The sequence below is a fragment of the Oryzias latipes genome, chromosome 18 (genome assembly GCF_053564925.1).
Source record: "Oryzias latipes strain Hd-rR chromosome 18, Olatipes_Hd-rR_3.1".
Classification (NCBI taxonomy): Eukaryota; Metazoa; Chordata; class Actinopteri; order Beloniformes; family Adrianichthyidae; genus Oryzias; species Oryzias latipes.
The window spans coordinates 7,729,757-7,743,022 of record NC_136254.1 but is presented as its reverse complement, the minus strand read 5'-3'; positions in this window follow the sequence as shown (position 1 = coordinate 7,743,022).

Here is a 13,266-nt window from a genome sequence, read left to right as displayed (position 1 = left end):
CTTCATACGGTATTTCTATTTACAGTTATGTTTAAAACATTCACATAACATTATATATAGCACCTATGCAGAAGTGACATTTTTGTTTTAGTTTATACTTTCTGGCCTTTGAATAAAGAAATACTCAGAAATGCAATTTTAATCTCAATCTTTTTTTATATGAGAAAAATGCTACAAGAACATGTTAAAAACACCAAAAACATAATTTTTATTAGAGGGGGGTCCCATTCAGATAAGGATTTTTTTAGAACTTCATTTTTTCAAATAGTTGCTTACTGGGGGCACGTGAAACAGTACTGTCTAAGGAGGCTCCCATCTGTGTTGTACAAACTGTAACGGGAGGGCCAAAGTCTCCCTGCTCAACTCCAGTCCAACACATCCACTTGTAGACAACTAGATCCACAAACGTTTGTTTTCCTGGTCTGAGCTGGAATCAGGCTCAGAACTGTATGGCTGGACAGCTCCAATATTGCTCACCATTTTTGTTGTATTGTTAATGTTTTCTTAGGTTTGTGGGTGTCTGTAAGCTAGTGGGAGAGAGTGTAAACAAATGGATGATGGGAAATATGTGAAAGCATACCCTTACGCCAACAACACAAAAGGTGAATTTCTAATGAATTCCTGCCTTTCTGCAGAAACTATGTCCTGTAGAACAGCACAAATCTTTAGATTTTGGCTAAAAACAGCATAATGATAAATTTAAAAAAATCACTGGGAACATTTTGAGATGATTGGAGTGGGACCCTTGGTTTGAACCTGGACTGTATGACTTTAACCTCTAACCCTTTGGAACTGGGTTGTCAAAAGATGAAAACACATTTTTTGTTTCTTTTTTCATTTCTAGGATGACACAGAGGCTGCCAGGGAGAATGATAAAACGACCTATAGCATATATGAATGAGGATTATGGTGCGTTAGTCTAAGAACAAAATGAAAGTAAATAATTATGTTACAATGAAAGGCACATTTTTTGGTATTTAATTTTTTTGTAAACTAACTGTTACAATTTGTATTTTACAGAATGCAGACACCATTAATGCTACAACTGTGGGCCTTTTTGCATCCGGAGAAGATGGAATCTTGGAGTACTTGGATGTTGGAATCTGTTTTGAAGGCCAAATTGTCATCAGACTTTGACAGTGTTGGACAACGTTGCCTTGGTGTTTGGAATATTTTTTGGTCTATTCTCTCAAATTGAGTTACCCACAAGGTCAGCGATGCACTTATATGTATATTTTTTTATTGACCTGCACCCAGCTTGACTTTCTAGAAAGGCTCAAAGCCTCTAAACAAAAAATTTTCATGTGGTCGTTTTGAAGACAACTAAAATGAGACTGCTCTTCAAGTGCATGTTAATATATTTTCTAAATTCTGCTAGCATTTTTTATTGCAAGTTGCAAAGTGGTTAACACGGACTTGCTGTTTGTCTTTCTCAATAGCCTCATAATGAATTGGTGTTCTGTTCAGGCTGTACCCGCCTTTGTCCAGCAGCCACAACCCCAAAAACCAGCAATGGGGAGACAATGAATTTTTAAAATGGACTAATTTGACAAACTGTATACATAATGATGTTTAAATTTTACGTGCCTTAAATAAATGTGCAATGTAATAGTGTGTCCTTTGCATTTTTCAATATTTATTTTGGCTTCTCAATGTAAAAAAAAATTGTTTATCAGATTTGTGAATTCAACAATGAAAGTATTGAAATTACAGTCATGTTGGTGCAAAACATTGTAATAGTATAAGCTTATTAGAAATTGTGTTGACAAAGAAGAATGAATTCCTTTAAAAAAAAAAGGTCAGTCTAACTGAAATGATTTGTGTTAGGACAACAACAAATGAATGCAAATTCTACTCAAAAGAATAGTGTAGGTCTAACTGAAAGGATTTGTGTTGGGACATCACAATGAAAACATGCAAATTCAACTTAAAATAATTGGGTGGAACGGGTTTCCACTATTTAATTGCGTTGGTTCTACAAATCCTTTTTTTCAGTGTGTTAAAAGACCAAGAATTTATTGAATTCTTTAAAAAAAAGATTGGGCAACCTTCTTCGAATTCAAGAATACTCCTGATATCTCACCATGCCTTCTTTGGGAAACAGCAAAAGAAGTCATGAAAATAATTTCTTACTCAACTCATAAAAAACGCAAAGAGAAAGCAGATTTATTAGAATTAGAAAATATCAAAACCCTGGAGACTGCTTATGCTGCTTCTGCACAGGAACACATTCTGGGAGATCTGAAAAATTTAAAGCTGCAGTTAAATGACATCATTAATAAACAAACACAATTTGAAATACAAAGGCTACGACTTGAAAGATTTGAAAACTCGAATAAATCTGGCAAATTTCTAGCTAATCAGCTAAAAATTAATAGGAAAAAAAAAAAAAAAAAAAAAATCAATCACTTCTATTATGGCCCAAATAGGAAAATGTCACTCACGACCCGGTCAAAGTTAATAATGCATTTGAAAACTTTTATAAAAACTTTTACACATCACAGATCAATCCGTCAGAGCAAAGTATTGACTCATTTCTTAATAATGTAAACCTACCCAGGTTAAATTACAAACTTGTACTCTCCGCTCTCGTTGTCTGAGCTTCATGAAGCTCTGTTACTTATGCCTAATGGCAAAGCACCAGGGCCTGACGGCTTTCCTGCGGAGTTTTATAAAGAATTCTGGGGACAGCTGGCAACAACGTTATTTTGAAATGATAACATTTATCAAGGAAAACCAATCAATGCCACCTAACATGAACTCCACCAACATAATTTTCCTCCTAAAACCAGACAAAGATCCCACTAGTCCTTCAAGCTATCGCCCCATTTCGTTAATCAATGCAGATGTAAAAAAGATCTGCAAAGCACTAGCACAGAGAATAGAAAAAAAAAAAAAAAAAAAAAAAACTCACATAATTCACTTCGATCAAACTGGATTCATCAAAGGTAGACACTCGGATGACAATCTCTGCAGACTCGTTAATATAATAGACTTTGCCACCATTAAAAACCAGGAAATGACTATTATCGCTGGATGCTGAAAAAGCTTTTGACAGAGTAAACAGGAAGTTCCTTATTGCTGCCCTCCATAAGTTTGGGTTTGGAGAATCATTGGTCAATTGGATTAAAATATTATATCACAACCCCAATGCATCAGTTAGAACTAATAAACAGACTTCAAACAGGTTTTTTCTTGGAAGAGGAACCAGACAGGGCTGCCCACTCTCTCCTTCACTTCTTGCTATATTTATTGAGCCTCTAGCTGCAGCAATAAGACAGAATGAGAGCATTAAAGGAATTAAAACCAAACACAGCCATCATAAAATTAGTCTCTATGCAGATGACATATTACTGTTTTTAAGTAAATTACATTCTGTAAATGAAACGGCAAAAATCATTAATGAATTCTCCATATCAGACTACTCCATTAATTGGAATAAATCTGTTTTATTACCACTGAACAGTAATGCGGAGCAAAGACTCACGATACCAGTCAAATCAGGAAATATCAAATATCTATGTATCTTTTTCCCCCCAAACTATCAGAACTGGTGCAGCTAAACTACACCCCATTACTGAAAAACATACAGGACGATCTAACCTGCTGGGTCAACCTGCCTCTGTCCCTTATGGGCAAGGTAGCCTTCAGCTCTCATCTGTCTGCCCAGCTGTTAGACAGGACAAGTTTAAAAAAAAAGTGATAATGCACACTTTATCGGCCATTAACACTTACATAATCAACTACAAGTAACTAATATGTGTCCATTTTATAATCTATTAAGATTGAGAGCCTGCTTCATGCAACTAAATTAAGTTAAACTACAACACCTGTGTGTTCCTTGGAGGATGAAATGCAAAAAAGAAAAAAATAGCTGGCTTTGAATCTCAATAAACGACAGAGATCACATCGAGTGTAGCAGTACATTAGCCTTTTCAGAAAAAAATGTTAAAAAATTACAATTTTTATTTTGAAGACACCAGTATAGTACGCACGGTAAAAATCAATAGATATGGCTCTTTGCATAGATGGGTAAATGGAGAGAGGGGACGGATGGGAAGACAAAACTATTTTATGAATAATTCGATTAGTAATTATGTCATCTTTTTCAATTTAAAGTTTTTGAATGCTGCAGACAACAGTTTATTTGGTTGACCCTGCGTAAACGGTATCTTAATTGAGAAGACTGAGTCAGAAGAAGCAGCAAAACGATTCAGGTAAAAATTAAATTAAATGCCCTGATTGTTGTGTCACCTTAAATTATTAACATTTGCTGTATTAAATTGCCATTTAAAATAATGAAATTTAATGGTGATAATGTATTAATGCAGAAAGTAATGTTTGATGATATTTAAAGAAAGCAAGCCCCCCCAAAAAAAGCTCATCAAGTAGTCCTAAGCTGTATAGCAATATCAACACTCAACCGTTTATTGAAAGTTAGAAGACCACACAAAAAAAAAAAGTTCAAGGATCATAGAGATAAGAAAAAAAATTAAATTCCTTAATCTAAAAGATTTCCCTTTTTGTCTCACTAGAAGGCTTTTCTTGGAGACTTTGAAGATATTGTGTTGATTTGTTTTCTATAAATAAACTTAATGGAGTTTAAGTTGGCATTAAATTATTTAATTAGACCATATTCAAATGTATTGTATAAATGTAGATTATATAGGAGAGAAGATATCACAACATTTTACCGTTGTCCTGAGAGAGAGAAAGGAGGTTACAGTGATCTCCCAGAGTTCAGCAGTCTGACTGCTTCTGGAAAGAAACTGTTCCTCTGTCTGGTGGTCCTGCTCTTTATGCTCCACAGCCTCCTGCTTGAGTTGAGCAGGGAGAACAGAGGGTGTGAGGGGTGGGTGGGGTCTTTCAGGATGCGGGAGGCTCGTTTCCGGTCTCATAGATCTCAGTGGTGGTCTGCAGGCTGGCTGTTCTTGAAGTCTACTATCATCTCTCTTATGGAATAAACTCCCAGCTCATGTAAGAGAGGCCGACTCAGTTTCTACATTCAAAGTTAGACTGAAAACATTCCTATTTGGACAGGCTTATTGTCAGACTAGTTAGTATTCAGAGATTATTTAACTTAATGTTAATTTGTTTAAATTAAACTTAATAACTATTTCTTTTAAAAGGCTGCTAGAAGTTGAAGCTGGGGTAACTATGGTGCACTGGGGTTCTGTCCTCTTTTCTTTTCTATTTCTACCCTTCCTCTCCTCTATTCTTGATCATTATTTATCATTTAGTTCTCCATGCCTCTGTTTGGTGCAGTGCGATTCATGTATTGTCCCTCTTTTCCTCTCCCCTCCTGGGGAGTGGGAGTGCTTCCAGACTCCAGTTGTTTTATCCGTGCTCCAGTTCCTGACCGTTTACCTCGTCTCTGCTCCTGCTCCTACACCTGGCTGTGGTTCCTGTCTCCGGCTCGACTCGCGCCTTTGACTGTCCCCACAACCACGGCTGGATGAAGCTCGTCTGCTGGACTTTTATATATGTAGTTGTAGATTTAGATAAGTTAATTCTTCTCTTTGAGTTCTGGTAAATCGCCTGTCCGTCCTGGGGGAGGATCCCTCCTTCATGTGGGCACCCCTGAGGTTTCTTCGTTTTTTCCGGAATCCGGTTTTTTTGGGAGTTTTTCCTTACCGCGAAGGGGGGTCTAAGGGCAGGGATGCCAGTATAGCTTAGTCAGTTTGTTAGTTCATTTTAGTATTTTTCTATTGAACTCTTTGTATTCGTGATCCTTTTGATTTCATGTTTTACTTCGAAGCCCATTGAGACGACTGTTGTTGTGATTTTGGGCTATACAAATAAAATTGAATTGAATTGAATCTCCTTGGTCTTCTTCACGTTGATGCAGAGGTTGTCGTCTCTGCACCTGCCCTCCAGATGTTCCACCTCCTTCCTGTAGTCGGACTCATTGTTGTTGTTGATGCTTTCAAACACAGCTGTCATCCGCAAACTTCACGATAAGACAGTGGGGCTGACTCGTTTTGCAGTGATGAGTGAACAGGAGGGGGCTTAGCACACAGCCCTGGGGGGGAGCCCATGCTGAGGGTGATCGGGGAGGATGAGATCCCCCTGTGGTCTGTCCCCAGTTGCACAAAGTGGGGCTCAGTCCGAGTGTGTGCAGTTTTTGGATGAGGTCTGTGATGATGGTGTTGAAGGCTGATGTGAAGTCCACGAAGAGCAGGAGAACATACAAGTTCCTGTTCTCTAGGTGGGTGAAGGTTGTGTGGACTACAGAGGAGATGTGTTATCATATAGATGCTCCACCTAACCCCTTGTAAATGCATATCTACAGAAGAAATAGGTGATTCAAACTAAAGGGCTCATGGTCCTTATTTGTATGTGCTATATTTTGACTAACAACCCAAACTTACAATTTAAATTTAATAATGGCTCATTATAAAAAAAAATATACTTATCTATGTGAATACTTTGCAAAATACATGTTTATAGTCACTGATACTAAGATGTAGGAATACTCTATGAGCACGTTTTTCAAACTTTTAGATGAGGAGTGTTATACTTACTGTTGTGAGACAAGTTGTTACTGAATGAGGTGTGACCAAAGGAGAGTTAGAAATATGTATACATCCTGTTGATAGTCATGTCAATTTAGGAATAAGGATTGAAAAATTTGGCTCAGATTTTAAGAGAAAATGTCATGAAAACATGCACAGCCCCTTAAAGAAAATTTTGTTTATAAAAAAAACAGGCAATTTAATTTAGTATATGTTTTGTGATTTGTTCTTATAAAAATCATTAATATTTTGTTTCATTTGTCTCAAAAGAAATCATTTTCAAATGAGAACTACCCACAGTACGACTAACTGGGTAGATGTGAAGTGGAAGGGAGGGGTTGTGGAACACCCAGTTCAAAGAGATGGAACCAGCTGTGGAGTCATTGTCCTCATGGTAATTATTTACAATATTGAAACATAACTCTTTGTGAAGCTTCAAACATCCAGAAATGATTGATGCATGCTGAATACAATGTCTGGCTGTTTCAATGCATAGTCAGTAAACTATGTGACACATGAATAGTTTAACACATTATAACATTGTTCAGATGGCAAAGATGGAGGCCTTTCCACAAATGCTAGAAATGGAATTTGGAACATCGAGAAAAGGTATTGAGAGCGCAAAGCCTTGGTCCTAAAACTCCAAGCTTTAGGTGTGATAAACCATCATCAAAATATTGATAGTAAAAAAAAGTTTAATATATTTCTACAAATGAAGTTGTTTACAGCAGTAGGATTACTTATATTAATATTATTTCATATTTTTCATGTTATGTCCTGGTATGTCATGAAAGTATTGAACACAGAAATAAGTTGTGCATTGTGTGCGTCGGTGAAACTGCGAGGACCCGGACTTTCCTTGATGGACTGGGTTAGTTATAATTTCATTTTCCATTTTGTTATATGTTATTATAAAATTGTAAACAAATTATTTTGGATATTAATTACAGATTCCACCTTTAATCTCCCAAATTGTAACAACTCAATGTTTGTAAAGCATAAACAATCCTGCTGACATCACATAATCGATAAGTCTTGACAATGACAATAATTCTTTTCTTTCATAGATTCAGTGCGACACTGTTTTTGTTGGTTCCATGGGCAGTGTCTCCAAATGGATGAAACACAGACGATGCAAGAATTGGAGACTGGAATTGCAGTTTGTGTCTGTGGACTCCAAAAAAAGAAAAAAATGTCTATATTATTGTTGTAGCACGTTTCATTTTTTTGTGTGCAACTTCAAAATTGTGTGCGATTCTAATCTAGTTTAAAGTGAAATAAAAAAAATTCTAAATTGTTTTGACAATTGTCATTTGGAAACAAACCACTCATCACTACTCATTAAGCTTCATTCAAAAAATCTTGGTCATTAAACAAGGTTTGGCTTGAGAGACAATTGGGACCTTATACATAAATAACCTCAGTTTTTCAGCTCCACCACTTTAGTATTGCCTAGATTAGTGAGAGTATATCAAAATTCTTGGATTGTTGGTTTGCAGGACCTTCGTTTTTCATCGACTTCATCATGAGAAGAAAAAAGTTGGTGCTGTATTTATAAGGTTTTATTTATTTGCCTCCATCACTATTACATTTGTATGAGTAATACCAAATATAATTACCTTGATGTGAAATATGAATCTGCCGTGAAAAATCTATGTTCCTAAGATATGTAGAAAGAGCTTATTAATTCTGTGTGCAATTTGTTGTACAGCTTAAAAGAATTAGAAGTGCTGATGCGTTTGTCTTCATCAAAGAGACTATGATTTACAAAGATTGGTGTGGTTTGAGGATCCTGTTACTGTCAAAACCTAATTTATATTTTTTGCTATTGACACACCAATTCCCAATGTACTATTTTGTGCTTGCAGGTTTTGCATGTTTGCTACATTTGGAAGGGTTTGTATAACATCAATATTTCACCCTTTGGAGCAGTAGAACATAGTTGGCCATTTGTTTTACTGGTCACATTATGCATAATGTAGATGACACTGTGGCTTGCTATATAAACAAAGCACAGAACACATTGACATCTTTTTTTTGCATAAAAAGACACTGCAAACTTCTAAAAGCGTGGAAGAAATTGTAGGAGCAATTGCTAAATTCAGAGAACCTGGAGCCAGTCACTGACTACAGTGTTAGCGCTGAAGCTGAGTTCTGGGAAAATGTTTTCAAAGAGTTGCAAGTGCCCAACACCTGTAAGAACAGGAAGAAAATGGCTATAATTGCAACCAATTATGCAAAGCTAATTGTAGAACAACAAAATGTGTAATATTCGTAATTGTTAGAGATTAACTTGTGTTCAGCATCGATCTTTTTCAACAGGAACCTTCAATGGTCACAAATGACTTTGATGGGAGCAAGAATGAAACAGAAGAGGGTTTCAGGGGATGGCACACGCATCATGGTAAAATAGTAATGAGTGGGAAAATGACTGCTTTGCCATTATCCATAGGTATGTCTACCTAGTGAAGATGAAGACTTACCAATGGATGATGGCATGAGTTGCCATTCAAACTTTACCTTTACAGCCCTGAATTGGATATCGGGGTCATCAATGTGAAACACTGATTAACCCATTAATTTCAGCCTAGTGATGTGATTCCACAGTCAGGACCGAACCCAGGTCCTGTCCTGTACTGCAAACAAAGCACCCCCGGAGCTTATACTTGGAATCTACGTTCAGTTTGCCACCAACAGCAGTACAATCAGGGTGCAGGGATGATGCAGTGAACACAAGTGTGTTAAAGAATATAGCATGGACTCAGAGGCAGAAGGAAAGGCCATATTCTCATGAGATCACAAGTCTCCAAACGATTATTGACAACCAGCAAGGGACTGATACTGAGGTTCTGCAGAAAGTGATGCTGCACCCCAAAGGAATAATGTTGTGGTCCAAGAAAACACTCTGTTCTACAGAAGATACAAAGAGGACATCATTTACTTTGATGAAACAGGCAGCATCAGAAAAAAAATTAAAAAGAAAAAAATAAAAGCACGCAAAGTCCATCATACCATGTGAACTGGTGGTGAGACACCCATCCAAGGGTTCATCCCCATTGCCAGTAGCCACACCTCTGTATCGGTCACATTTTCTGCAGGAATTTCAAACTGACCTTGTGAGACAGTATGGACATGGGGTAAACAAGAGACCTTTCATGATCATCTGTGATGCTCCCTTGTATTACTCCATTCACTGGCCAATATTCCAGCAAACAGTTTGACCTGCCAATCCTCCATCGATGTTCAAGTCACATCATGAGGAATGCCAAGGACCTGTGCAAAAAGCAGTAAGTAAAATGCTAAATGGCGTATACTTATATAGCGCTTTCTACCTCATTACGAAGGCCCAAAGCGCTTTACAGTCACAGTCCCATTCACCCATGCACACACACATTCACACACTGATGGCGGCTCCGCTGCCGAACACACTGGCGCCAACCTCCCACCAGAGGCAAGGTGGGGTTCAGTGTCTTGCCCAAGGACACTTCGACACATGGGCGTGCAAGGCGGGATTCGAACCTGCAATCTTACGATCATGGGTCGACCGCCCTACCGCTGCACCACGGCAGCCCCGTACATTATAGGGTATGGATAAAAAAGTAGAAATGTCTCTAAATGGTAATGTCAATTTATTTTTCCATTTCTTTGCAGAATTCCCACACACTACAAGCTGGGGATGCACATTTTTGGACTATTGGGATGCTCATCTACTTTAGAACAAATAGACCAGGTTCTTCTGAGGCTTACTGTTCTGTTCAGCAGTCCCTGCTCAGGGCCAAATGTTGCAAAGAACCATGAGAACCTCTTAGGACTGATGAAAGAAATGGGCACAGTCGATGCTGACAAAACGATCACTATGGAAGACTACAAGGTAAATATTTGGAGGGGCAAAGGCTAAGTGAAGTGTTGCCCACTAAGATATTAAACATCCATCAGAAAAATATCCCAAACTAGAAGGTAATCCATGACCTCTGCCAAGGATGGCAGGGGTGATATTTTTAACAGCATGTGTCTGTCTATGTGCCAAATTACTCAGTCATGGAAAAAGAAAAACTCAATTATGGATGGTTCAGGATAAAATGTTAAGGGAATGTGCACAATTGGAACACAGATCAAAGACACTGGATCTTTGGAACCATCTAAATTACTTTGGGTCCAGTTATTTCTATTTCTTAGAGAAATCCTTAAAGTTGGGAGAGTTTAACCACTAGGTCTTGCTAAAATTATGTAAACACAGGAATGCAAGACTGCTCGTCTGGAGAAGCGTCTTGCACTGTTAAGTTTACACTATTTGGCAGGAACTATTGTGGTAGGTGGAAGGTAAAGTATGGTTTAACACAATTTTCCACATGTGCTGTGAATAATTAATAGAATTATGATAATCATTTTCAGCATACTGTGGGAAGTGCTCCACTCAAAGTCCATTTCCAACAAGTTATTGAGAGAGCACCTTTGGACCTTTGTAGGATATCCAAGATTTACCACTCCACAACTTCATTCCCAGTTTGGAGAAATATTTTCTCCCACATGCTACTATCTGTCTGGGTTAATGTTAGGTTTGTATCTACTGTATATTTATAACCTGACTGTATAATTCTTCCCGTCATTTCCTATGTCATGTATTTATTATCTTTATGAGATTTAGGCCGCTGTGGTACTGGTTCGGCTTACACACATCTTAGTAAGAATTATAAAGAAAGCCAGTCCAGGAAACGGGTAATATCCTAATCAAATTGGAAACATTTATTTGCATCTACACATAATTCTTTTACTAGCTGCATTGAAAATTTGTATTTCCAGCAAGGGCCATGTTTTGTAGTACTTCACAGTAGCAAACAGAACCCAAGGAATCATGGAGAAAAAGCCAGTGGGACCTGAAGTAAATTAGATTCCAACGGAAAATTGTGAGCTGACTTGATGATTTTGTAACAGTTTACCAAAAGATTCATGACACCCTGCTCCTGGAATACGCAGACACAGAAATATCCAGAAAGAGTAAGATTTGACTTGGAATTGGCACATGACATGGCTATACAAAAACACAATATTAACTCATTGCAACTAAAGTCCCATAAAGTCGAAGATGAAAAGTGGAAGAAAGGCAGAGTAGGGCACAAAGGTGTCTACGTCTCACCATTAGCAACAACTTTGCCATTCAAGAAACCAGAACCTGAGGTGCTGTGTTACTTTCTTGTGACTGTAACTACCAAAATACTAATAATATTGTAATTAGTTTTGAGAGTGTTTTTCACTCAAAAATGTAGTTCCCTCCATCAGAAACGATAGCATTTTTGTTTGTGACCCCTTAGGAGCCGTACATTGAGACAGACGAAAGCACAGGTTTGTACCAGCCTTTTACCACACATTATGTGCAGACAATGAATTCGTTTTTGTTTTTGATACTTGCACACACAGTAGATGAATTGTTAATTCATTATAGAAGAGTTTTTATTAAGGCATACTTGTAACTAATATTCAGTCGTTCCAAATGAAGAACTGTTTAAATATTGGAATGTATTATACCAACAAATGATAAAAGCCCATGTGTCATGAAAGTGGCTTCAATGTCTAAGAGATGTTCTTGTCCTCTGAAAGTGAGACCATTTCCATTTAAGCATATCACAATGGTTATGGTGGCTGCTAAAAGCAATACTGCTCTCCTTATGCACTCCACAACAGGAACAGCTAACAGCTGCACCCACATCTGAAGAGACACACAGGAGAGAAGGATATGCAACCATCTCTGCAACAGCAGAGTCCGAGGTGAGATTATGCACAATAATCGGCACAGTTAATCCCATGCCCATGCATGCCTTACATTGATACTGAAAGTGATTGCAAAGTATACTTAAAGTCAGATCGTCTACATGTTTACCAAAATATGTTTATCTTACTGCATTGTGGAGGAGACAAAAGACTGAAGTGGTTGTCTCTCATTCTCAGATTAGAGGGAATCACTTCATTGTCCATCACAGTGAACTTTGTACCCTTGCACCTCACTAGTGGCTCACAGGAAAGGTTTGTAGCAATAACCAATTACATCATGGACTTTGGATACTAGCCACATGATAATCACAATACTGATCTAATGAGCCTTAGAAACCAGTGGCTCCAGTGTAGATTGTTGGATAGCCACACAGGATTAAGAATAGTTGGGGGTATATAAATGAGTTCAGAGCATCAACTTGATATAATCCAATGCTGAATGGCATGTTTAGATCATCGAGTGCCTCTTCCATCTTACTGCTAGTCAACTTCATTTATCAGACACAATCTACATCATGAAACACTATACGGCTGGAGTGATTGTGCATGACAAGAGAGAATTGTTCCAGAGGCAGAGCTCGTCAAAAGTAAATTGCATTTCAGTTCAATGTGATGTTGTGAATGAAAGAAGCTGCTGCATGTATTTTCAGACTTTTTGGCCAAAGCATACTATGCATGTAGCGGTATTGTGGTGTAAAATAAATGCTCATTTCCACTGTTTTTCTTCTTCTTCTGAGAACTACAATGCCATTGTATCCTGTGTCAACTATGACAATACACACTGGAAGTTTCCGGTGAGTGAATATCTATTGGCAGAAATGTGAAATAAAATACAAAGCATTTTTGTCATGCAATTATTTTGGTTGTAGTGCATTAATGCAGCAGAAGGTAGAGTCTACTTGCTTGACCCTGTACAGTCTACGACAGAGCTGGCAGAGTCTGATCATGCTGCAAAGAAATTCCGGTAATCCTGCATCAACATCAT